Source organism: Oncorhynchus gorbuscha, linkage group LG05 (genome assembly GCF_021184085.1).
Source record: "Oncorhynchus gorbuscha isolate QuinsamMale2020 ecotype Even-year linkage group LG05, OgorEven_v1.0, whole genome shotgun sequence".
In the NCBI taxonomy this organism is placed as follows: domain Eukaryota; kingdom Metazoa; phylum Chordata; class Actinopteri; order Salmoniformes; family Salmonidae; genus Oncorhynchus; species Oncorhynchus gorbuscha.
In genome coordinates, this window is record NC_060177.1 from 55,059,889 (window position 1) to 55,084,314 (window position 24,426).

Here is a 24,426-nt window from a genome sequence, read left to right on the forward strand (position 1 = left end):
AGAGGGAAAGAACCTAATAAGACCAGCAGAGGGAAACGAATAGAATGGGGAGCACAGGGACAAGACATGATAATAAATGACAAACATGACAGTCTCTTTTCCAAAAGGGACCAATATATATATTTTAAAAAATTGCTCTGCCCCACCTGCCCTGAATGATGGGTCACCACTGCTCAGTAGCCTATTGGGCAACAGAACCACTTCTTACCTTGAAATCATCTCGCTGTTCTTGTTGAATATATGAGTCTGTCAAGCAAGCTGCTAAATCGTTAATTTTACATATTGCCTACTGTAGGCTATCTGAAATTAGATGTAGGCCTATCCGTAGCTATAGGCTACCTGCATCTAGCTAATCATACCATGGCAAAGTTGAATTACAATCAAAAACCCAGATTTTAGTCAGCAGGCCTAGCCTATGGCTATTGAAATGACAAGTCAATCTTGTAAATAGGCCATTTATAACGGTTTGTAGTCTTACCATCTGGTACATAATACCACATAATTTGCTCAATTGCATGCTTGAAAAAGGGATTTTGGCTAAATGTGGTAACTCCTTTCTTGCTGCGAAAAAAACAAGACATTTTTGGGATGGTTTTCAGACCTTGTGGCAGGGTTTTGAGTAGTCATTGGACTAGACATTTTAGATAGACCTGGCAACCCTGCAAGAGGCCACCATTCTCAAAGTATAGATGTCTGATCTTAACTGCTGATGGTCATTAGTAGCCTGCCAAACTTTTGAACTGTTCCCCTTAAGGGTTTACCTTAAAAACTTATGCGGGATCGGTGTCCCTTCCACGGGACGGTTGAACTAACGTAGGCTAATGTGATTAGCATGAGGTTGTAAGTAACAATACAATTTACCAGGACATAGACATATCTGATATTGACAGAAAGCTTAACTTCTTGTTAATCTAACTGTACTGTCCAATTTACAGTAGCTATTACAATGAAAGAATACCATGCTATTGTTTGAGGAGAGTGCACAGTTTTGAACATGAAGTTATTAATAAACATATTACGCAGCTAGGCTGGAATAATACATTATGGCCTTTCTCTTGCCTTTCAAAGATGATGGTACAAAAAAAATACAAAAGAAAGTTTTTTTTTTCCTTTGTATTATCTTTTACATTTACATTTAAGTCATTTAGCAGACGCTCTTATCCAGAGCGACTTACAAATTGGTGCATTCACCTTTTACTAGATCTATTGTGTTATATTCTTCTACATTCCTTTCACATTTCCACAGACTTCAAAGTGTTTCCTTTCAAATGGTACCAAGAATATGCATATCCTTGCTTCAGGGCAGTTAGATTTGGGTATGTCATTTTAGGCAAAAAATGGAGAGGTTTTTAAGGATTCATTTCCCTTGCCAAAGATAATTGTTTTAAGGGTGAGTCATAGAGCCCCTCAAACATTTCCATAGAGACAACCTGATTCACATCTCGTCAAAGAGATCACATTTATTTTGGAGGATCACAAAATAGAACTTCTATATTCAAGAGAGGAAAAACAAATTGATTCAGAAAATAATAAAACACGTTTCTTTTAGTTACTTTTTTCTCAACTTGTTTTTATTACTTTCAAGCACGTCAAGCTAATTTACAGAGTAGGTAGCTTGTTAGCCAGCTAGCTTTGTATCCTTGAATTATGCACCTTCCATTGTTTAGCTAAGTAGCTAGCTAGCTACTAGCTAGTTGGTGGATATTTTCCTTTTGAATCCAGGGCAGAGGAAAGCAACAGTCACCTCCACAAATGCTGTTTACATTGATATCCATACTGAATGAAGCACTTAATTTAAGGGGGAAATTTGCCCTAAAATGTTTTGTGCAACTTACTTAAAGGAAAGATGAGGCTCAAATTAACTTAAGATGTTTTATGCAACTGGGCCCTGGTACTCAGCACTCTCTTGTCCCTCTAATCACACTGACATCAATGCAAATGTGTATCAAATCAAACACTTAATGAGAGCCCATGAGCTCATGTTGCACTACATTTCTATAGGCTATGCTATTAAAAATAGGAGGATCCCATCAGCTTACTATAGGCTAGGCCTACTATATTTATTTCTCAACTTTCCTAATATTAAGCACATTGCTTTGCTTTAAAACAGGATTATAGCCTACGTGTCTGGCATGAAAATGAACCGTGGGAAAAGCTTCCTCTATTCGCTATTTACTGTAAATGGATAAGACATGTTACACAGTACATTTATGTTTTGTTCGATAACATGCATTTTTATATCCAGAAATCTCGGTTTACATTGACGCCATGTTCAGAAATTCCTCCAAAATATCCGGAGGAATTATAGAAAGCTACGCCAGATAACAGAAATACTCATCATAAACTTTGACTAAAGATACATGTTCTACATAAAATTAAAGATACACTGGTTCTTAATGCAACCGCTGTGTCAGATTTTTTAAAAAATGTTACAGAAAAAGTCTAACGTTGCAATAATCTGAGACGGCGCTCAGACGTAACAGTATTTCTCCACCATGTTGGAGTCAACAGAAATACGAAATTACAACATAAATACCTTACCTTTGATGATATTTCATCAGAATGTAGTGCAAGGAGTCCTAGTTCCACAATAAATTGTTGTTTTGTTCCATAATGTCCAATACTAGTGTCCAAGTAGCTGCATTTGCTATCACTTTCAGCTCACGTGCCCAAAAACTGACTGCTGGTCCAAGATAACTCGCACGAAAACTTTCAAAAGATATATTCCAGGTCGAATAAACTGGTCAAACTAAGTAGAGAATCAATCTTCAGGATGTTATTATCATATCTATCCAATAACGTTCCCAACCGGATCATACGTTTTCATCTGGAGCCAAATGGAACAGCGGTAGCACCCACAGAGAAATACGCCACAGGAAAATGGCATTCTGTAGGGACACTGACTATTTCCCCTCCCATTAGGTCAAAGTTCACAGCAAATGCTCCATTCCACTTTCTACTGAATTAGGACATCTAATGGAAGGCGTAGGAAGTGCTTCCAGATCCATATCTTGTTGGAAAAGGAGGGGCGATGACATCAAAGTTGTCCCAACTTTCAGAATTTCACTTCATGTTTGGAAGATTGCATGCCCTATGAGTTCTGTTATACTCACAAACATAATTCAAACAGTTTTAGAAACTTGTGTTGTGTTTTCTATCAAATAGTAATAATAATATGCATCTATTAGCAATCTAGGACAGAGTGTGATGCAGTTCACTATGGGCACGCAATTCATCCAAAGTGAAAATACTGCCCCCTATCCTCAACAAGTTTTAAGACTTTTTGAAATCATAGTCGCAAACCTCATGTAGCCTAGGCCTTAGGTCTATATGTTTTGATAAGGTTTGTATCACAACTAAAGTGGCCAAATAACTTCTCAAAATTAAGCACATTAATCCACTTTACAACCTGTGTAGAGCCTAACTGACATACGCGGCTCATGAGCTTCATGTTTGGGGAAGATCATATTCACCACAAATGCACCTTTATAGTAAAGCATTACATGTATAACTGCATTCCCACTAATTGATTGCAATTTGGAACATTCACGCTTATAGCCTGCTAGCGTGTGCGCGTTTCCGCGCTTATAATGTGAAGAAATACCCTAATGGTTCTTCAGCATTTTAAGCTAAACATTCTGATCTGTTGCATCAGCCTTATTGCTTTTAAAAGGTCTTTGATGCGAGTGGTAATTTGATGCGAGTGGCATCCCACAACTGTCCCAGAGTGTGTTTGGAATATTTATTTCTCGCACAGAAGGACAAGTTCACCAATAGAATAGGTCAACTTTTGTACTATGGGTGATAGTAGATTGACACAGGCTAGTGCTTCTGCTGTTTGTTAGTAGTCATCTTGTTGACTGATGAAAAGTAAATGTGGACAGTTATTTTAACATCTTGCTATACGCAGTAGCATCCTCAATGTGGCTGTCTTCACTTGGCTGTCTTCACTCATACTCTACTTCGGGGCTGAGAAGGACCCAATCACGTGACCGCATTGGCTAATAAGAATTGAGATATCTGAGAGAGCCATGTGAGTAAGAGGTGCTTCGGTGCACGGCTGCAGGGAGAGGGGAATTATAATTATTATACTTTGGCTGCAAAAGGCCTTGATTTTTAAGGTGGTATTATGGCCACACAAGGGGGATGCCGCAGGAAATTTGAGGCCTGGTGAGAAATGTATGAAGTGCTTGTCAAATTGTGAATGAGAGACTGATGAAGTGTGTGTAGTCTTCACAATAAAACAAAGCAGAGCTCACGCCTTTCATGCGGCTTAGAATGTATCAAAAATCAAAACACAGACCAACGTTTCTATCACAACTAAAGTTGCATAAATAACTCTAAATTAAGCATATAGGAGGACCTGTTTCTTTGTTAACACAGAAAAGCCACATTCCCTCAGGAATTGTTCTATTTTATTCAGTTAGGTTCTGTTGTATTCTTAATACTATAAAATAATTTAAGAGAATGCTATGGAATTCTAAGCAAATCTTGTCAGCTTAATGAACTAGTTTAGCCCACAGCCATAATGGCATAGCCAAATCAGGGCCTAACATAAGGACAACTCAGAATATACTATTCTGTTCTTCTGAAAATAGACTACTTTTTCTTCATATCATGTTTCTTTAGACCTGTGTAAAATAACTAATGGAGTTATTGTGATGGTGTGGGCTATATTGAATGGATTTATTAGACTTTTTCAAATGTAGATGTTCCAAAGTGACTTGTAGACTATGCACGGAAATCAGTCGATGCTAAATGTGTTTATGTTAATAAGTTGTTTCGATGATTAAAAATCAGAGGGTGAACATATCTCGAAAGACTTTGGTTACAAGCAGGACTAATGCCACGTTCACATGCTAGTTCACATGCTAGGAACTCTGAAACTCTGAGAGTCTGACATTTCAGAGTTTCCTAGTTCCGATTAGCATGTGAGTGAGGCATAACGTAATGCCGACGTAATCTTTTAGGGAGAGGTAACCAATCATGTTTGCAATTGAGATCAACTGTGCAGGTGAATTTATTGCGTATTGATGGTTTAATATGACATCATAAGGCGATAATCCAGTGCCATCTATGGTTGCAATAGGCCAATTGTTATTTGATTATATTCCAATGCAAACTGTAGGCTGTAAAGTCCATGGAGAACAAGAGCACCTCCTACCAGCTGCCCACTGCACTGAGGCTAGGTAACACGGTCACCACTAATAAATTCATGATAATCGAAAATTTCAATAAGCATTTCTCAACGGCTGGCCATGCCTTCCTTCTGGCTACTCCAACCCCGGGCCAACATCTCCCCCTGAAGCGGTCATCCACCACGTTCAAAGGGGGTGACACCCTAGACCCAAACTGTTACAGACGTATATCCATCCTGCCCTGCCTATCTAAAGTCAAGTTAATAAACAGATCACTGACCATTTCGAATCCCACCGTACCTTCTCCGCTGTGCAATCCGGCTTCCGAGCCGGTCACGGGTGCACCTCAGCCACGCTCAAGGTACTAAACGATATCATAACCGCCATCAATAAAAGACAGTACTGTGCAGCCGTCTTCATCGACCTAGCCAAGTCTTTTCGACTCTGTCAATCACTGTATTCTTATCGGCAGACTCAATAGCTTTGATTTTTCTAATGACTGCCTCGCCTGGTTCACCAACTACTTTGCAGACAGAGTTCAGTGTGTCAAATCAGAGGGCATGTTGTCCGGACCTTTGGCAGTCTCTATGGGGGTACCACAGGGTTCAATTCTCGGGCCGACTCTTTTCTCTGTATATATTGTCACGAACCGGCTCAAAGCCCGTAACAAAGGGAGACAACGTGGAGATTAGGAGTAGCAAAATATGTATTTATTAACTAAAGCAACTAAGTATAATATACAATGGTGTGTGTAATCAGTAATCAGTAGTGTAAGTGAGTGTTTTGCATGCATGAATGTGATAATGCAGGGTGATGAAAGGTGCCAAAGCAAACAAACAAAAGGCCACCAAGAACCACAACACAATCTACAACGGGTGTCTGCATGGAGAGAGTCTCTTCCATGAATGTGGAAGAGGTCTATTTATCCTGGGAGACACCTGGCCCAGGTGTTTCCCATGTAGCTGACGACCCTCTCAACTCCGCCCACCGGCATCCTAATAAGGAAACAAGAACAAAGACAGAATACGGCAGACAAAGTGGGAGGGTCGTCACAATATCAATGATTTCACTCTTGCTGCGGGTGATTCCCTGATCCAACTCTACGCAGACGACACCATTCTGTATACTTCTGGCCCTTCCTTGGACACTGTGCTAACAAACCTCCAAACGAGCTTCAATGCCATACAACACTCCTTCCGTGGCCTCCAACTGCTCTTAAACGATAGTAAAACCAAATGCATGCTTTTCAACCGTTTGCTGCCCGCACCCACCCGCCTGACTAGCATCACCACCCTGGACAGTTACGACCTAGGATATGTGGACAACTATAAATAGCAAGGTGTCTGGCTAGACTGCAAACTCTCCTTCCAGACTCATATTAAACATCTCCAATCAAAAATATAATCTAGAATCAGCTTTCTATTTCGCAACAAAGCCTCCTTCACTCACGCCACCAAACTTACCCTAGTTAAAGTGACTATCCTACCGATCCTCGACTTCGGCGATGTCATCTGCAAATAGCTTCCAACACTCTACACAGCAAACTGGATGCAGTCTATCACAGTGCCATCCGTTTTGTTACCAAATCACCTTATACCACCCACCACTGCGACCTGTATGCTCTAGTCGGCTGGCCCTCGCTACATATTCGTTGCCAGACCCACTGGCTCCAGGTCATCTATAAGTCTATGCTAGGTAAAGCTCCGCCTTATCTCAGTTCACTGGTCACGATAACAACACCCACCCGTAGCACACGTTCCAGCAGGTATATCTCACTGATCAGCCCCAAAACCAACACCTCATTTGGCCGCCTTTCTTTCCAGTTCTCTGCTGCCAGTGACTGGAACGAATTGCAAAAATCGCTGAAGTTGGAGACTTTTATTTCCCTCGCCAACTTTAAACATCAACTATCTGAGCAACTAACCGATTGCTGCAGCTGCACATGGTCCATCTGTAAATAGCCCACCCAATCTATCTACCTCATCCCCATACTGTTTTTATTTTATTTACTTTTTTTCTCTTTTGCACACCAGTATCTCTACTTGTACATCATCATCTGCTCATTTATCACTCCAGTGTTAATCTGCTAAATTGTAACTATTTGCTCCTATGGCCTATTTATTGCCTACCTCCTCATGCCTTTTGTACATACTGTATATAGACTTTCTTTTTTCTACTGTGTCATTGACTTGTTTATTGTGTTATTGGCTCGTTTATTGTTTACTCCATGTGTAACTCTGTGTTGTTGTCTGTGTCACACTGTTTTGCTTTATCTTGGCCAGGTCGCAGTTGCAAATGAGAACTTGTTCTCAACTAACCTACCTGGTTAAATAAAGGTGAAATAAAATACATAAATAAAAGGCTACCCGTTAGAATATCCATTGTCACATAATAAAAGTTGTGAAAACCAGTAACAGGCTACTGTTTGTTTCCCTAGCTGAGTTGATGAGCTGATTTGGGCCATCAGTTGATTGACAGCTGATTGAACAGCTGATTTCACCATCCCCACTCCAGCGGTGCACGCCATCCCTGTCTCTTTAACAATGACTGGATATTATCATTCAAGAATCTGACACTTTTCCGCACCCATGTGTTGTTACAATCCTCCCACTGCTAAATGGCATATTATTAGACATAGCCTATATCGTCATTATATTATACAAGCCTATTATTATTATTAAAATTATTTAGTGGGAAAGAGAGTGGAAAGAAGAGGAAGGTAAGTGGGCCTGATTCAAACCCATACCTACGCTGTTATATGTGTGCTGGGGTCAGCAGCTGTAACCGCTGTAGCACACAGGCAATGAGGCCAGCAATAATGAATTCTGCTTATTGCTTTCTTGAACATATAACAGGGTCCCCCTCCTTTGATTTAAATAAGATGTGTAGTGCTAAAGCAAAAACAAAAATGTGCACCACTTTGGGTCCCGACAGGACAAATTAATGAGTGTGGTGCCATGACTACAATGGTTCATGCCCAGGACGACACAAAACTGGGTATGGAACTGAACTGGCAGCTGGAAGGCTCCCATGTACCATCTCCTGACATTGTGTCCTTGAGCAAGGCACTTAACCCCCTCAGAATTGCTCTCCACCTAGGGTTGCTGCACTGCAGGGTGTTGGGAAAAGCAGAAGACACATTTCCTGTCTAACCCATGAACAAAAAAGTATCTATTCTCTCCATGTTCTTGTCACAAGAGGACTCTTTCCATATCTCTACACCGACACTGCTGTTAACTATATTGCACCACTGTACAAGTATTCCTGGTATTCTACTACACTTCCATTACTGTATGTAGGGCTACTATTTAATTGTGCAATGTAAACTATCCTGTACTATACGTATTTAAATATTCCACACTGTGAAAGACTAATGTCTCTCTTACTATGCCTACTTTGAATATTGTTCTGAATGACTTGTTTATGGTGAAATATCCTGATATTGTGAGATACTAATACGTCACATTATAACATGTTTACTTTGCCATCAAATGAGAGAGCTGAAATGAGAGGGCTAAAACCATACCTTTGAACTTGAGATGGGTTCAATGGAATTCTAACTGAAATATGAACACTGACAGGACTGTAACATCTCTCATGTAACCTTATATGAAATTAACTCCTGCAGAATTAAGTATTTCTTACAGTACAATGATACACCAAGTGTTATTTATTTGTCTCGGAAAAAGGAGTGGAGCAATATGGTAAGATGTATTTCTTTCAGTATCTCGAGCAAATGCGAGGACGTGGGCTACTTGGCCTGGAAGGTGGTGAAAAGCAGCGGGCTGTTGTAATGCCATATATTCGTTTCTCACAATATCACAATCTTTCACAATAAACAAGTCATTCACAATATACTAAAAGTATGCATTGTAATAGAGACATTGTTCTTCACAGTGTGAAATATTTAAGTAGGCATATGTGAGTGTCTTATTCAGTGATTGATCATTTTACATAACAGCTGACAGTATTTCAACCACGTAAAATATGCATCAGAAACATGGATTTTCACTGGTTTTAATCTGAAAATGTTTGCAAGGGAAGAATATGTAGGCTACCCTGTTCGAGCCCATTTGTTTTCTCCCCCGGGCCCATTGAGAGGAGTAACATTGAAAGAGAAAGCTTTACAGCTGTCAGCTAGATGATTGACGCGTTCATTCTAGTATTATCATTCATTTGTCTTCTAAGTCAAGAAGTTATGAGGGAAGAGAAGCTGCGGGCCTAGTGTAGGCATATTTGACTAGACAAGTTGACTAAAATAGCCTGTCAAATTTTGGAATTTATAAGCAGATAAATATAAAAATGTGGCTTCGGAGTACATTTTTTCTCTACGGCCCTGTGAAAAAAAAAATTGTACTTTGCTGCTTGTAACATGCACTTGGCAGCTAGCTAGCCGGAGGTAGAGTGGGGCCATGCATTCTAAATGAGTTTGTTATTTTTGACCTTCCCAAAAAAGGTCTATAGCTTACTCAGCTGCCCCCTGGCGGCGATTCTAAATATTAAATATTTATTAATTTTCCTCCGGTGGTGAAATGGGTCAAATTTAGATCCGACATCTGTAGACCTCCCTTTGTCTTCAATGGGGCGATCCTAATGGCTCAGTATTTTTTTTAACCACACTGTACCCCTCAAGTGTTTTCTGCCGCATTAGCCTTCTGATTCGCTTTGTGCCTTCCTGCTGTATTGGCCCAATCAGATCAGAGCTGCTTCTACACATGCTCACCCTAATTTGTTATTCTTAATAACTCCAGAGTTTAATAGATACTATGAGCTCTGCTGACTAGAACGAAGTGAGAGACAAATGGGTTGATCAGAGAGCAAAGGGAACAGGCAGAGAATTTGGGTGAGCGTAGGGGGGTCGCGTTCCCTGGAGAGTATGGCAGCTATTTTGCTGATTAACAACCCTTATTTCACCCGCCCAAACGATCTCTCTGCTATAACAGACATAGTTGGAGTCTCCTATGACAGCACAGAGGCAAATTAATTATCCTATGGCTTTAACATTTAACAGGATTTATCATGGAGAAGATAGCATGGAGCCTGAACATGAAACCAGTTCAACTTTGAGTTGTTTCTTGAAGAATATTATTTATAGATTATACAGCTGTATTAAAGCTACAGTCTGGGTTTTGAAAAACAACAAAATGGCCACAGTAAACCAGGAACTGTAGTGATGCCTCTTGCACTGAGATGCAGTGCCACTGCGCCACTCGTGAGCCCCAAAATGGCTTCACTGCTGTGACATCCGTGAATTATTCTCTAAACATATACTGGAAATCAGATACTCATCTTATTCAAACGTATTGTCATGGCTTTTCAGTTCTAGTTTTATCTAAAAATATATATATATATATTAAAATAGAACATCACATTATCCAAATTTGAATTTCTCAGACGTGTGTCTTCTGTCCTCTTAACCTCCCTGGAATAAGTCTGATAGATCCAAAGACTGTGTCTAATCGGTCTGTTGGAGAGACGGGAGAGCATTTGGTAAAAAGGCAACTCTACTCTATCTATGAGTAGCCCTGGAAACTACTTCAGATGGGGATTGGGGAGAGAAAGGGAGATAGAGAGATCTCTTTAAACCCCGGAGTTACAGATGAAGAGGAGGGGAAGAATGAGACTGGTAGGAATGAACCCTGAGTGAACGCTGCGTGGTGCCCAAGGCTCTTATCTAAAACAACACTCCCCGTCTTCCTAAGCATTTAGTTGTGATTAATAACCAGATAGGGGTATAAATAAAAGGCATTTCTAAACTCATTCCACTTGATGAAGGTAGAAGGACCAATCACCATCCCTAATAGTCAAAATAATACTGGGGATGACCCTGTACAATACTCTTTTCCAAATCTTGGAATGCATAGATATTCTTTCATTGTATTCAGATATCATAAAAGTACTTAAGTTATATATAGAATAGGCTGATCTTAAACCACTAAAATAGCACATGACATGCTTCTAGGTAAATATCAATATCAATCAATTCTATTACCAATGAGGAAATGACTCTGGACAAATCCTTGGATATGGCTGCTCACTGTGTATCGGCTCAACTCTGTCTTGACTCTGACAGCTTGCAACTGTGTTTGCATTACAGGGATAATGACGCCACTGCCACTGACGGTCAAAACCAGTTGGAGTAAAACGACAACCAACCAGTGATGACCACCATGTCACGAACCGGCTCAAAGCCCGTAACAAAGGGAGACAACGTGGAGATGAGGAGTAGCAAAATATGTATTTATTAACTAAAGCAACTAAGTATAATATACAATGGTGTGTGTAATCAGTAATCAGTAGTGTAAGTGAGTGTTTTGCATGAATGTGATAATGCAGGGTGATGAAAGGTGCCAAAGCAAACAAACAAACGGCCACCAAGAACCACAACACAATCCACAAAAGGTGTCTGCATGGAGAGAGTCTCTTCCATGAATGTGGAAGAGGTCTATTTATCCTGGGAGACACCTGGCCCAGGTGTTTCCCATGTAGCTGACGACCCTCTCAACTCCGCCCACCGGCATCCTAATAAGGAAACAAGAACAAAGACAGAATACGGCAGACAGAGTGGGAGGGTCGTCACAACCACAAGAGAGTTGTGTTCATTAGGGCACACAACGGAAAATGTTTTGCAACTTGGAAACAGAAATTCGCATTTCTTATATTTTTATTTACTCCTTTTTCTCCCCAATTTCTTGGTATCCAATTGGTAGTTACAGTCTTGTCTCATCGCTGCAAGTGAGACGCATACAGATAACACTCACGTGTCATGATCAACTTGATACGGATTGACGAAGACAAGTGTCCTTAGGAATGAAGTATGTGACGTTTTCTGTGGGAGGAAAAGAAGGACAAAAGAGACCAACTGAGTGAATAGCAACATTCCATTCCCAGAGCTAACACTTTGATCTGCACATACTAGCAGACAGGCACCATGCAGAAATATACATTACAAGTTGTTACTGTGAGTGTTATCAGAGCCTCACCCGTGTGGCATGGTGAAGAGGACGTAGGATACGTGATGGAACACCTTGCATATGAAGTCGTCGGGTAACAGACATCTTGGTCTTGTCCACAAACCGTGGGAGTCTGGCAGGGCCAATGTGGTCGCCTAAACCATACAAAGGCAACACACTAAATGTCTCGGGTGAAGACAACAAGATACTGTACCTGAAAGTGAAAATGCAGAGAAAAGGATCAGATACATTGCCAAGTCGTTCAGAAAAAGTGAGACCGAAGAAGAAAGAAAGACTGTTGGATTATTGCCATCTATTCTGGAGTTCCCATCTTCAAATAAAGGGATGATTTGTGTGACTGTGATTCACGTACGGTGCAATACCCCTGTGTGTGATCCCCTTTGAGTCTGTCTGAGTAGACTGTCCAAGTATCCAAAATCTCTCTCTCTCTCTCTCTCTCTCTCTCTCTCTCTCTCTCTCTCTCTCTCTCTCTCTCTCTCTCTCTCTCTCTCTCTCTCTCTCTCTCTCTCTCTGTGAATGCATCCTGCCTACTGAACAGACTGGACCAGTTTTCTCAGTCCACATCAAAACTAGCTTGGGCTTTAAGCAAATTAGAGTGACATTTTGCGTTTCACCCTGGCAAGCAATGGTCTCTAGCCATTGAGGACAGGACAGAAGGGAGGGGGGGGGATCTGTCTATGAAAGATCAGATCATTGTATGGAACTGCACGGACGGCCCATCTACACCATCAAACTGGGCGGTACTGCAGCTCATCAGGACATGCTGTTTGTCAGGAATGACTGTTCATTCCTAGAACAGCTGAACTCCCATCCATTTTTTTTATAAAACAAAGGAATGATTCTTAGCAGGTAAAGTAGCAGGTAAAGCAGACACCCAAGCAGACGTACAAAGAGACAAGGTATGAGGAGACAATAAGACCATATAGCGCTATAAGGGCATAAGGTATTGAAGTTTTCTAGAAGGAGTGCTGTTCAGTCAGGAGGAGTGAGGAGGTGTGGTTCCTATACAGGAGGATCTCCTGGTGTGTTGCAAACCTGGATGTCAGGAAACTTGATGTGGTAAAAGAGGCTCCACTGCAAACCAGCTATGACGGTATCGAGTCCTGAAATGTAAAAGTGTACTAAAAACTGTAGCATCAGTTTACAATCCTCTTTATTACCATCATCGTATCCATGGTATGATGAGCGCCAACTTAACGAGATTTCCGCAGTGCTGGTCTGTTCAAAGGCATTCTTTAACCCATCCCTGCCAGGCATACAGATCCTCCAGAAGAAAAAATGAACTCATCTGGATTTGAGGGAGTTGGACAGCACTGCTGTGTCCTCATCCTCCTGCCTGCCGCTCCTCACAGAGTGCAACCAGAGCTGTGATGTCACGGATACAGTCCTGGAAACACACATATCATCAAAACGTTACTTAACACTTTACTTTACACTCTACTTAATGCCTGCAGCTATTAAGATTCAGATGAAATGCGCAGGACAAGTCCTAACCTTGCCACGCCAGGTTATATCTGGGTCCTATATACATCCATTACATTTCCATATACACTCACAATCAAATGGAATCCTTTCAAAACGTTAGCACACGACCCACTAATCAAATGTACCCTCAAATTGTGAGAGTGAGACTGTAAGTGAGAAATCTTCCAGAAAACATGTGAGCTTCCACCAGATGAATAATTCTTAATTAAAGAGTATTAAAGAGTGTTTTAGACACTGTGCACAAGAACAAAGCCTTGTTCGTTATATATTAGCCTGGTCTGTCCTGTCCTAGAGTATAGGTCTCTTATACTGTAGCTTCGATTTCAGCTTCCAACTATTTCCATTTTTCACATATACAAGCCGAAGAGGCAAAATCACAAGCAAAAATACGCTTTCCAAAAAGTAACCTTGCTTTTTCCACATGTACCTCTCCTCAAACTATCTCTCCCTCCCATCTCTTCCTTTCTTTTACCCCTGCGTTAGTCCTTTACTCTCTGTGTATCCCCCCCAGCAAAATCTATCCCTCTGAAACAAATCCCTCAATGGCTGACTGGGTTTCTGTGCCTCTGTACCAGCATCTGATAGCACTGATCATATCTCATCTAACGGTTTACTAATCTACCAAGTTCAGCCTCAAAGTCACACATGAAACTCTGAGATGTCTCTCCAGGTTGAGATGTCTGCAAAAACTATCCTCGGCAATTTGTTCTTTTCACTGTATACACATGATAGATTATACACCTCTAGCCCATAGTTTCAATAGCATATCTATCAACATTTCCTACCTCTGACTCCAGCTGTAACAGTAGAATGGCTAAATCCCATTGGATATGTTACCATACATAAATATTGCGATATATCATACTGTCTGTGTTCAGGGTCTGTTCATCCCCAAAAAATTGATTTTAATATATAACAAGTATACTTAAATATACAAAATATTAAAATAATATACTTTAAATACGAGAGGTATTTTTGTAGTATATCTTAAGTATACTATACACTTCATATCTTTACACTTCAACACACTTATTAAAGTTAACTTTATATTGATAGTTGTTTCAGTCTTTTAGTATACTATAAATATACTATCATCTACCTTTACTACACTTATTAAAATTAAAAAATTAATTGTTTTTCAGGCTTTAAGTTCACTATCATTAAATTATTGGGAGAAACTGAGGATGGATCAACAACATTGTTGTGATAAAGTAATACTGCAAAAAAAACTTTTGGGGCCTAAATACAAAGCTATATGTTTGGGGCAAATCTAACACAACACATCACTGAGTAACCACCTCCTTATTTCAAGCATAGCTTTTTTCTGGGATAAAACAAAACTGGATGGAGTTAAGCACAGGCAAAATCCTAGAGGAAACCCTGCTTCAGACACTGGGAGAGGAATTCACCTTTCAGCAGGACAATAACCTAAAACGCAAGGCCAAATCTACACTGGAGTTGCTTACCAAGAAGACAGACTGTTCATGAGTGGCCAAGTTACAGTTTTGACTTAAATTTGCATGAAAATCTATGGTAAGATTTGAAAATTGATGTTTAACCATGAACACCAACATATTGACAGAGCTTGAATCATTAGAAAAAGAATAAAGGGTGTGTAAAACTCTTAGAGACTTACCCAAAAAGACGCTGTAATTGCTGCCAACGGTGTTTCTAGCATATTGACTCATGGAGCTGAAAACTTATGCAACGACTATATTTTAGTTATTCAATCTTTCTATCAATCTTTTTGAAAACAAATAAATATAAATCTTCCACTTTGACATTATAGCATTTTGTGTAGATTGTTGTCAAAAAATGACCAATTACAATTACAAATCAATTTTAATCTCACTTTGTAACAACAAAATGTGAATAAATCCAAGGGGTATGAGTACTTTTACAAGGCACTCTAGTTTCAGTGCCAATAATGAGTTTTGAAGTACTTTCTGAAATTCTGTTCAGAAAAGTGCAAAGTTGACAATGATAATGATTGTTTATTGCACAGTGGAGGAACATGCTTCCTGAGAGTATAGTTTTTCATATTACAAAAAAATATACTTATACTTTCAAAAAGTATATTTAGCTTAAATGTCCACAAAATATATTTCAAGTATACTTTCAAAAATGAATTAACACAGAAATGTGCATATCCCCCAGCATCCTTTTCTGTTGAAGTTTAGATTTATAATATGATATTGTTCCTCATATTTATCTCATTCAAATGTAACACATTACACATTTTATTTAAATGTTCATTTATTACCATTATGCGAACAACTAAAGTGTGAAATGTGAATGGTGCACAGTTCTTAAATGGGTTACAAAGCAGTTGTGTGCTCCAGCCACAGAGAGAAGATGCCTTGGTCAATCAAGGTAACCTTCCGTCATCATGAAGTGCTTTGAGAGACTAGTCAAGGACCATATCACCTCCACCCTACCTGACACCCTAGACCCACTCCAATTTGCTTACTGCCCAAATAGGTCCACAGACGATGCAATCTCAACCACACTGCACACTGCCCTAACCCACCTGGACAAGAGGAATACCTATGTGAGAATGCTGTTCATCGACTACAGCTCGGCATTCAACACCATAGTACCCTCCAAGCTCGTCATCAAGCTCGAGACCCTGGGTCTCGACCCCGCCCTGTGCAACTGGGTACTGGACTTCCTGACGGGCCGCCCCCAGGTGGTGAGGGTAGGCAACAACATCTCCTCCCCGCTGATCCTCAACACGGGGCCCCACAAGGGTGCGTTCTGAGCCCTCTCCTGTACTCCCTGTTCACCCACGACTGCGTGGCCACGCACGCCTCCAACTCAATCATCAAGTTTGCGGACGACACAACAGTGGTAGGCTTGATTACCAACAACGACGAGACGGCCTACAGGGAGGAGGTGAGGGCCCTTGGAGTGTGGTGTCAGGAAAATAACCTCACACTCAACGTCAACAAAACTAAGGAGATGATTGTGGACTTCAGGAAACAGCAGAGGGAACACCCCCTATCCACATCGATGGAACAGTAGTGGAGAGGGTAGCTAGTTTTAAGTTCCTCGGCATACACATCACAGACAAACTGAATTGGTCCACTCACACTGACAGCGTCGTGAAGAAGGCGCAGCAGCGCCTATTCAACCTCAGGAGGCTGAAGAAATTCGGCTTGTCACCAAAAGCACTCACAAACTTCTACAGATGCACAATCGAGAGCATCCTGGCGGGCTGTATCACCGCCTGGTACGGCAACTGCTCCGCCCTCAACCGTAAGGCTCTCCAGAGGGTAGTGAGGACTGCACAACGCATCACCGGGGGCAAACTACCTGCCCTCCAGGACACCTACACCACCCGTTGTTACAGGAAGGCCATAAAGATCATCAAGGACATCAACCACCCGAACCACTGCCTGTTCACCCCGCTATCATCCAGAAGGCGAGGTCAGTACAGGTGCATCAAAGCTGGGACCGAGAGACTGAAAAACAGCTTCTATCTCAAGGCCATCAGACTGTTAAATAGCCACCACTAACATTGAGTGGCTGCTGCCAACACACTGTCATTGACACTGACCCAACTCCAGCCATTTTAATAATGGAAATTGATGGGAAATGATGTAAATATATCACTAGCCACTTTAAACAATGCTACCTTATATAATGTTACTTACCCTACATTATTCATCTCATATGCATATGTATATACTGTACTCTACAACATCGACTGCATCCTTATGTAACACATGTATCACTAGCCACTTTAACTATGCCACTTTGTTTACTTTGTCTACACACTCATCTCATATGTATATACTGTACTCGATACCATCTACTGTATGCTGCTCTGTACCATCACTCATTCATATATCCTTATGTACATGTTCCTTATCCCCTTACACTGTGTATAAGACAGTAGTTTTGGAATTGTTAGTTAGATTACTTGTTGGTTATCACTGCATTGTCGGAACTAGAAGCACAAGCATTTCGCTACACTCGCATTAACATCTGCTAACCATGTGTATGTGACAAATAAAATTTGATTTGATTTGATTTGATTTGATTTTTAACTAATGTGGTTAATGAGTAGCAGTGTATTTGTAAAGGTAAATTATAAATACACTTTTTTGTAAAGAAAATACAGGAATTCTAATTCAAAATACCATTTTGGTATATTTATAATTTATGAGAAATATAAATAAAATATCCTTAAGGTGAATTCAACATATATTTGTTTTGCTCTTTATCTAATATACTAAAATATACTGAAGTACAAAAAAGTGTCCCAATTTAGATATCTTTACATTTATTTAATATATTTAAATGCCAATAAAAAAAATAATAAACTGGACATTAAATGTATTCAAAATTGTTCCAATTTAGATCATTTAAATATACTCATGAAGTATGATTTAAGCATATTTACATTTAAAAAATTCCCCGCTTTTTTCTGTTTTAAACTATTTCTGTGGCGTGCTCTAATTTGCATGACCCAGGTGTGGTTCATACCTTTTCAAATGTCTACAGGTGCTCCTCGATGTTGTGTTCCACATTCTCTTGATGTGCTCGACCATCTTCCTCAGAGACGGGCTCGGCAGGTAGCGGAACACAGGAAAGAAGTCGGCCAGGATTCCTGCAGCGAAGATCCGCAACACCTCGTTGTTGATGTGCACAATAGTCAGGAACTCGTGCTCCTTTAGCAGACAGATGGTGCCAGGGTCCCGCGGCTCTGCCTGCAAGAAGGAGAGCAGGGTGTTCTTGCACAGCTTCCTGTGAAGTGCACAGGCAGCGCCGTACTCACTGAAGGTCATGCTGGTGCCATTGGCCCACGGCGGAGAAGGTGAAGAGGTCAGGGTGTCTGGCAAAAGCCTCCCCATGCCGTACCAGCGCCTGTTTAACCTGTTACTCCTACCCCCTACTTTTTCGAACATTCTGTTAAAAATCGCGTAACATTTCAGCACCCTGCTACTCATGCCAGGAATATAGTATATGCATATGATTAGTATGTGTGGATAGAAAACACTCAGACGTTTATAAAACTGGTTAAATCACGGCTGTGACTATAACAGAACGTGCGTTTCATCGAAAAGTGCAGGAAAATCTGATCACTGAAAATGGAAAAATATATCCATGCGCCACTTCAACCGATTGATAAAGGTGATCCACATTAAATGGGGCCGAGGTTGCAGCTTCCACACGATGTCAACAGTCTTGTCATTTGCCTAGGCTTTGTTTCTTGGTCAAACAAAGAAGAGACAGCCCATTTCTTCAGGTCTCCGACCGGATATTTTGGTTGAGATTTACCCGGACATTATTTCCAGACGTACAGCTATAGAATATACATCGCCTCGTGATCAATTTGATAGATTATTAACGTTTACTAATACCTAAAGTTGCATTACATGTAACGGCGTTCTTCGTTTGTGGAAAGAGAGTCGGACCGAAATGCAGCGTAGTGGTTACTCATGACTTTAATAGAAAAAGTGACACATGAAATAACGATACAAAATACAAAACAACAAACGGAACGTGAAACCTAATTACAGCCTATCTGGTGAAACTACACAGAGACAGGAACAATCACCCACGAAATACAAAGTGAAACTCAAGCTACCTAAATACGGTTCCCAATCAGAGACAACGAGAATCACCTGACTCTGATTGAGAACCGCCTCAGGCAGCCAAGCCTATACAACACCCCTAATCAGCCGCGATCCCAAATACTACAAACCCCAATACGAAAATACAACATATAAACCCATGTCATACCCTGGCCTAACCAAACATATAACGAAAACACAAAATACAATGACCAAGGCGTGACATACAAAAGTATTTCGAAGTGTTTTGTGAAAGTTTATCGTCAACTTTTTTAATTTAAAAAAATGACGTTACGTTATAAAACACTATTTATTTTGTTGATCACACAGTCTTCATAGATCGATATCTAGGCTATATATGGACCGATTTAATCGGAAAAAAAGACCCAATAGTGTTTATGGGACATCTAGGAGTGCCAACAAAGAAGATGGTCAAAGGTAATGAATGTTTTATATTTTATTTGTGCGTTTTGTGTAGCGCCAACTATGCTAATTATTTTGTTTACGTCCCCTGCGGCTCTTTTGGGGTGTTACATGCTATCAGATAATAGCTGCTCATGCTTTCGCCGAAAAGCATTTTAAAAATCTGACTTGTTGCCTGGATTCACAACGAGTGTAGCTTTAATTCAATACCCTGCATGTGTATTTTAATGAACGTTTGAGTTTTAACGAGTGCTATTAGCATTTAGCGTAGCGCATTTGCATTTCCAGATGTCTAGATGGGACGCCTGCGTGTCAGGTAGGAGCAAGAGGTTAATGGTGGCATAGCCTTGCAGCACCACCACCACAAGGGAGTCCACATGCATTTGGAAGACATCTCCGTACTGCAGACGGAGACACGTCAGTGACAGGTGGATCTGGAACAGGTTACCCACCAGGGCAACGGGGTCGGCCCTGAAGGGCAGAGTGCCTTTTGGGGCCGCTCCCGTCTTCTCGCTTTCAGCCGCTGAGAGCCACTAGGAGCAGGGTGAGGGTACAGAGAGCCAAGGTGATTCCAGAGAAGGTTATACAGGAGCCACACTTTGGGAATATCCCAAACATCAGCCTCATATTGCAGTCTCAGAGCGCCCCAAGCCAGGATACTGTATGTTACTCACCGGATTCCAGGAGTGGAAGTTCTCTGAAGTTGGAGACTGGTCTAATGAGTGCAGTTCGACCTCCAGCTAAGCCAATTGCAGCAGGGTCTGATGACTGGATACACTCTGCGAGAAGACTGGCACTAGGCAGGTCCAAGTACCATGAGAGGCAGTGACATATCAGCCTGTTTTAGCATAGACTGCAAACCAGCGGTCAGTGGATTGAACAGCTTCATAGAGCTTGATCTAGCATTACATTTTCTTCTTGTTCTTTGCGTTGTTTTAACAGGATGAGACATTATTGTGCGTGCTCGATATGCGTATCAGGTGCTAACTGTGTGGTCCACTGTAGCTTAATTCTCTCATCATTTTGTGTACAAGCGGCTGCAGACCGCACACATTTGGCAGTGGCCAAACATACACAATCATTGTAAGTTTGTGTTTGGATTTCCTCACTCTAAAAATGTATGGACTATCTGACTAACTGCAATCTAGCCTGCCCAACATGAAGAGAGAAAATACCATGATTAATCTAAACATCAAACTTTTGATATTTCAATTCATAACAATTTAATTCCAGAAAACAAAAAATGAATGTAATTTGACAAACTAATGAATATTTTATAGCACACCATGGAACAGAGGCCCCAGGTGTTAATGAAATTCATTAAGTCACATACTATTACTACTGTACATGCCACAACTCAAAGTACGACTCAAAGTACGTATTGACTAGCACTTGCATTTCACCACTCCACACTAGCTTTCCCCTCGTTTGGCTGCTTGCAAGCTAGCAAGCATGTTAGGTACTGCTAGGTATCCACAATCAATCCAGTAGGGTCTGGAAGCTATAGTGAGCATTGATTGGTCAATAGCGCAGCAATGTCACAGTGTATTTGCATAAAGTTTTGCTTTCCCCAACTTTGGTCACGCCCTGTTCACGTCCCTCGCCCGTGCTCACGTCCCTCGCCTGTGCTCACATTGCCCAACAGTCCCCCTGCCCACTTCACTTCTTCCATTGTAAATGAATGCTTTCCCAAGTTTCATCGCCTATGTCGTCTTCAGTTAATATGTTCTGTAAGTCAGTGAGATTCAGCTGTGTAGTAGTAGGCAATGACAGAGCCAGTAGTTTCAACCATTGGTTGGTTTCGAGCCTACATGGCCCTAAGAGCTGGTCCAGCTCATGGTACTGATATGTACTTACTGACAACATGTAACTAATCCCGTGACACTGAGCAAGTGTGAGTGTTGAAATCCATCGTTTTGGATTCAAAAAAAGATTTACACACGATCTCTGCCAAAATTGCGTCAAGGGAGCCGCAGAACAACCCAGGAAGTGGAGCTTACAGAGCTACCTGCTCCACTGGGGGTGTAGCAAAAGAGGAGATACTATAATGACATTGCTGACCTGCAAAAAAAGACTAACCAAAATCAAAACGGATCCTTACCTTAATCCTAACCTTAACCAAACCCTTAACCCTATCCCTATCCCTGACCCTTACCCTTACCCGACATCCCTAACTGTGGAAAAGGTCCCTGTTGATTGACAATGTTCTGTGTGTTGTGTAATACACAGGCACAGACACATGCATACAAACACATGATAACATACGCACTATACACACAGGTACACATGGATTTTGTGTTGTCGATATGTGGCAGTAGAGTAGTGGCCTGGGGGCACACACTTAATCTGTTGTGAAATCTGTTGTAATGTTTAACTGCCTTAATTTGCTGAACCACAGGGAGAGTAGCTGCTACCTTGGCAAATACAAATATCTATGCTATGTGTTTTGTTGATCATACCTGCTTTTCATTGCTCTTGTACACGGTTGTTTCCTCCTTCAGAAGTAAAACAAGAGAAATGAAATATTAACTTAGCTGGCGGATCTGTATAATGTCAACCGAAACAACAAGCTGAAAGACTAAATGGGTTAAAATGTCAAGAGTTACCATGAAAAGAGTGGGTCTGGGATCAAATGATTCAGTGACAGCAGCATATATGACCCTGGACTGAGTCTTGCAGCATAAAAACAACTTTACATTTTTGTAGGGGTCAATACATTTTTAGTTAGGGCAAATCAAGCCTTAAATGTTTGTGGAAAGTATAAACTTTAGAAGCCTTTTTAAACCTTGAATACACTACGTTTCTATGTCCAGCTGTACAGTACATTTCCTGCAACAACAGGGTGATCAAATTAAGATCCTACATCTGTATGTTCCTCTGGTAAGTCTCGGGATCCTTGGAGTTGGAATATAATGTGTTGACCTTGAACCAAAGTTGTTGGTTAAGAAACAATAAGGAATTATCTTAGACGAACATACACTACCTTTCAAAAGTTAAGGGTCAATTAGAAATGCCATTGTTTTGAAAGAAAAACACATTTTTTGTCCATTCAAATAACCTGAAATTGATCAGAAATACAGTGTAGACATTGTTAGTGTTGTAAATGACTATTGTAGCTGGAAACTGCTGATTCTTAATGGTATATCTACTTACATATATCTAAGGACAGTTTTATTGCTTCTTTAATCAGACAACATATTTCAGCTGTGCTAAACATAATTGCAAAAAACATTTAATGATCAATTACCCTTTTAAAATGATAAACTTGGATTAGCTAACACAACGTGCCATTGGAACACAGGAGTGATGGTTGCCGATAATGGGCCTCTGTACGCCTATGTAGATATTCCATTAAAAATCAGCCGTTTGCAGCTACAATAGTCATTTACAACATTAACACTGTCTACACTGTATTTCTGATCAATTTGATGTTATTTGGAATGGACAAAAAAATTAGCTTTTCTTTCAAAAACAAGGACATTTATAAGTGACCCCAAACTTTTGAACGGTAGTGTACATAATATCATACAAGGAAGCCAGCCTGCACAAGATAATGCAAAGAGGAAGACTTGTACAGGATTGACTCTTTTCTATTTCATGATAGAGTATCAACATTGAAAGCAGGCCACCAATCCAGACTCAGCATTTTGTCTCTATGCTGCATGTTTACTTTAATTGTAACTCTGACTTGCCCTGCTTTCTCTATGTTTCTGGCGTCTGTGCAAATCCTCTCTCTCCATATCCCTCCATATCCCTCTCTTCCTCTCTCCAATGGGTCGTCGGTTCCACTCAGGCTCAATCGTGGGACACCCGGTGCTGTCAGGCTGCGACGCCTCCTTTGACCGACCCAGGCCCAGTCCCAGTCCCAGTCCAGGGCTGAGTGATCCGGCAGTCCCGCCACTCCTCCTCCCTCCCGTCATTAGCACAGCCACTGGGGCAACACGTGTCATGGAACCATGGCGACAACCAACACAGACTAGACTCACTGGAGACACCACCAAGGACCCTCCCAGGACCCTACCATACACACAGGCACGCACACACAAACACATACATTACAACACACAGCAAATACAGATGCACACATACTCACACACACATGCATGCACTCATCACATACGGAGAGCTGATTAAATGTCTATTGGGTTGGGATGCGGTCATTAGTTGCAAATAGCACTGATGGGGCTTTTGTTCCTTCTTTCTGGCATACAGATGTTCAGTTTTAAAAGACACCATCGAGCCTAATTTCCTTGACAAGGATATCATCCTCATCCTCATCCTCATCGCCACTGCAATTGGCTCAAAGAATCAGCCTTCTAAGTGAGTCCAAAATGTGCTCTGAGTTTGCGACAAAGAGGAAAATGCATTAGCGTATGGCTCTTTTTCACGGCACATTACAAAACTCCAGAACGCAGCTCCGCTGTGCTTTTCATTATTTAACTAGGGTTAATTACGAAGGTTATGTTGTCTAAGCCCAGGGGTCATTTTCAAAGGACTTTGCGTCTTTCCAGACAGGCTACACCAAAATAGAGCCGCACCAGACACAGTTATGCGATGGTATTGTTCCTGGGAGACAGCGGGCCAGCAGGGGGCCCTTATCAAAGCTAAAATCTTCCCAATTATTACGTTCACCGCCTCCAAATCGAGCGTGCAATATCCCAAAGTGGTGTAAAACTAGTCCCTTTTTAAAATTTCCCCTTTCAGCAGAGATAAGTGGTTTGGACCAATGCAAAGGTGACGGGGAAAGAGAAGAGGTGGCTCTCACGTCAAAAAATGACATGCTGCATTTCACGGTCATGGAAGCTGAGCGGTATGCGTGCTTGC

General features: G+C 41.0%; 1 pseudogene; it reads right to left on the reverse strand.

Moving 5' to 3' along the window:
• Positions 1 to 12,905: 12,905 nt before the first annotated feature.
• LOC124034898 lies at positions 12,906 to 21,274 on the reverse strand (annotated as a pseudogene).
• Between the last annotated feature and the right edge of the window lie 3,152 nt (positions 21,275 to 24,426).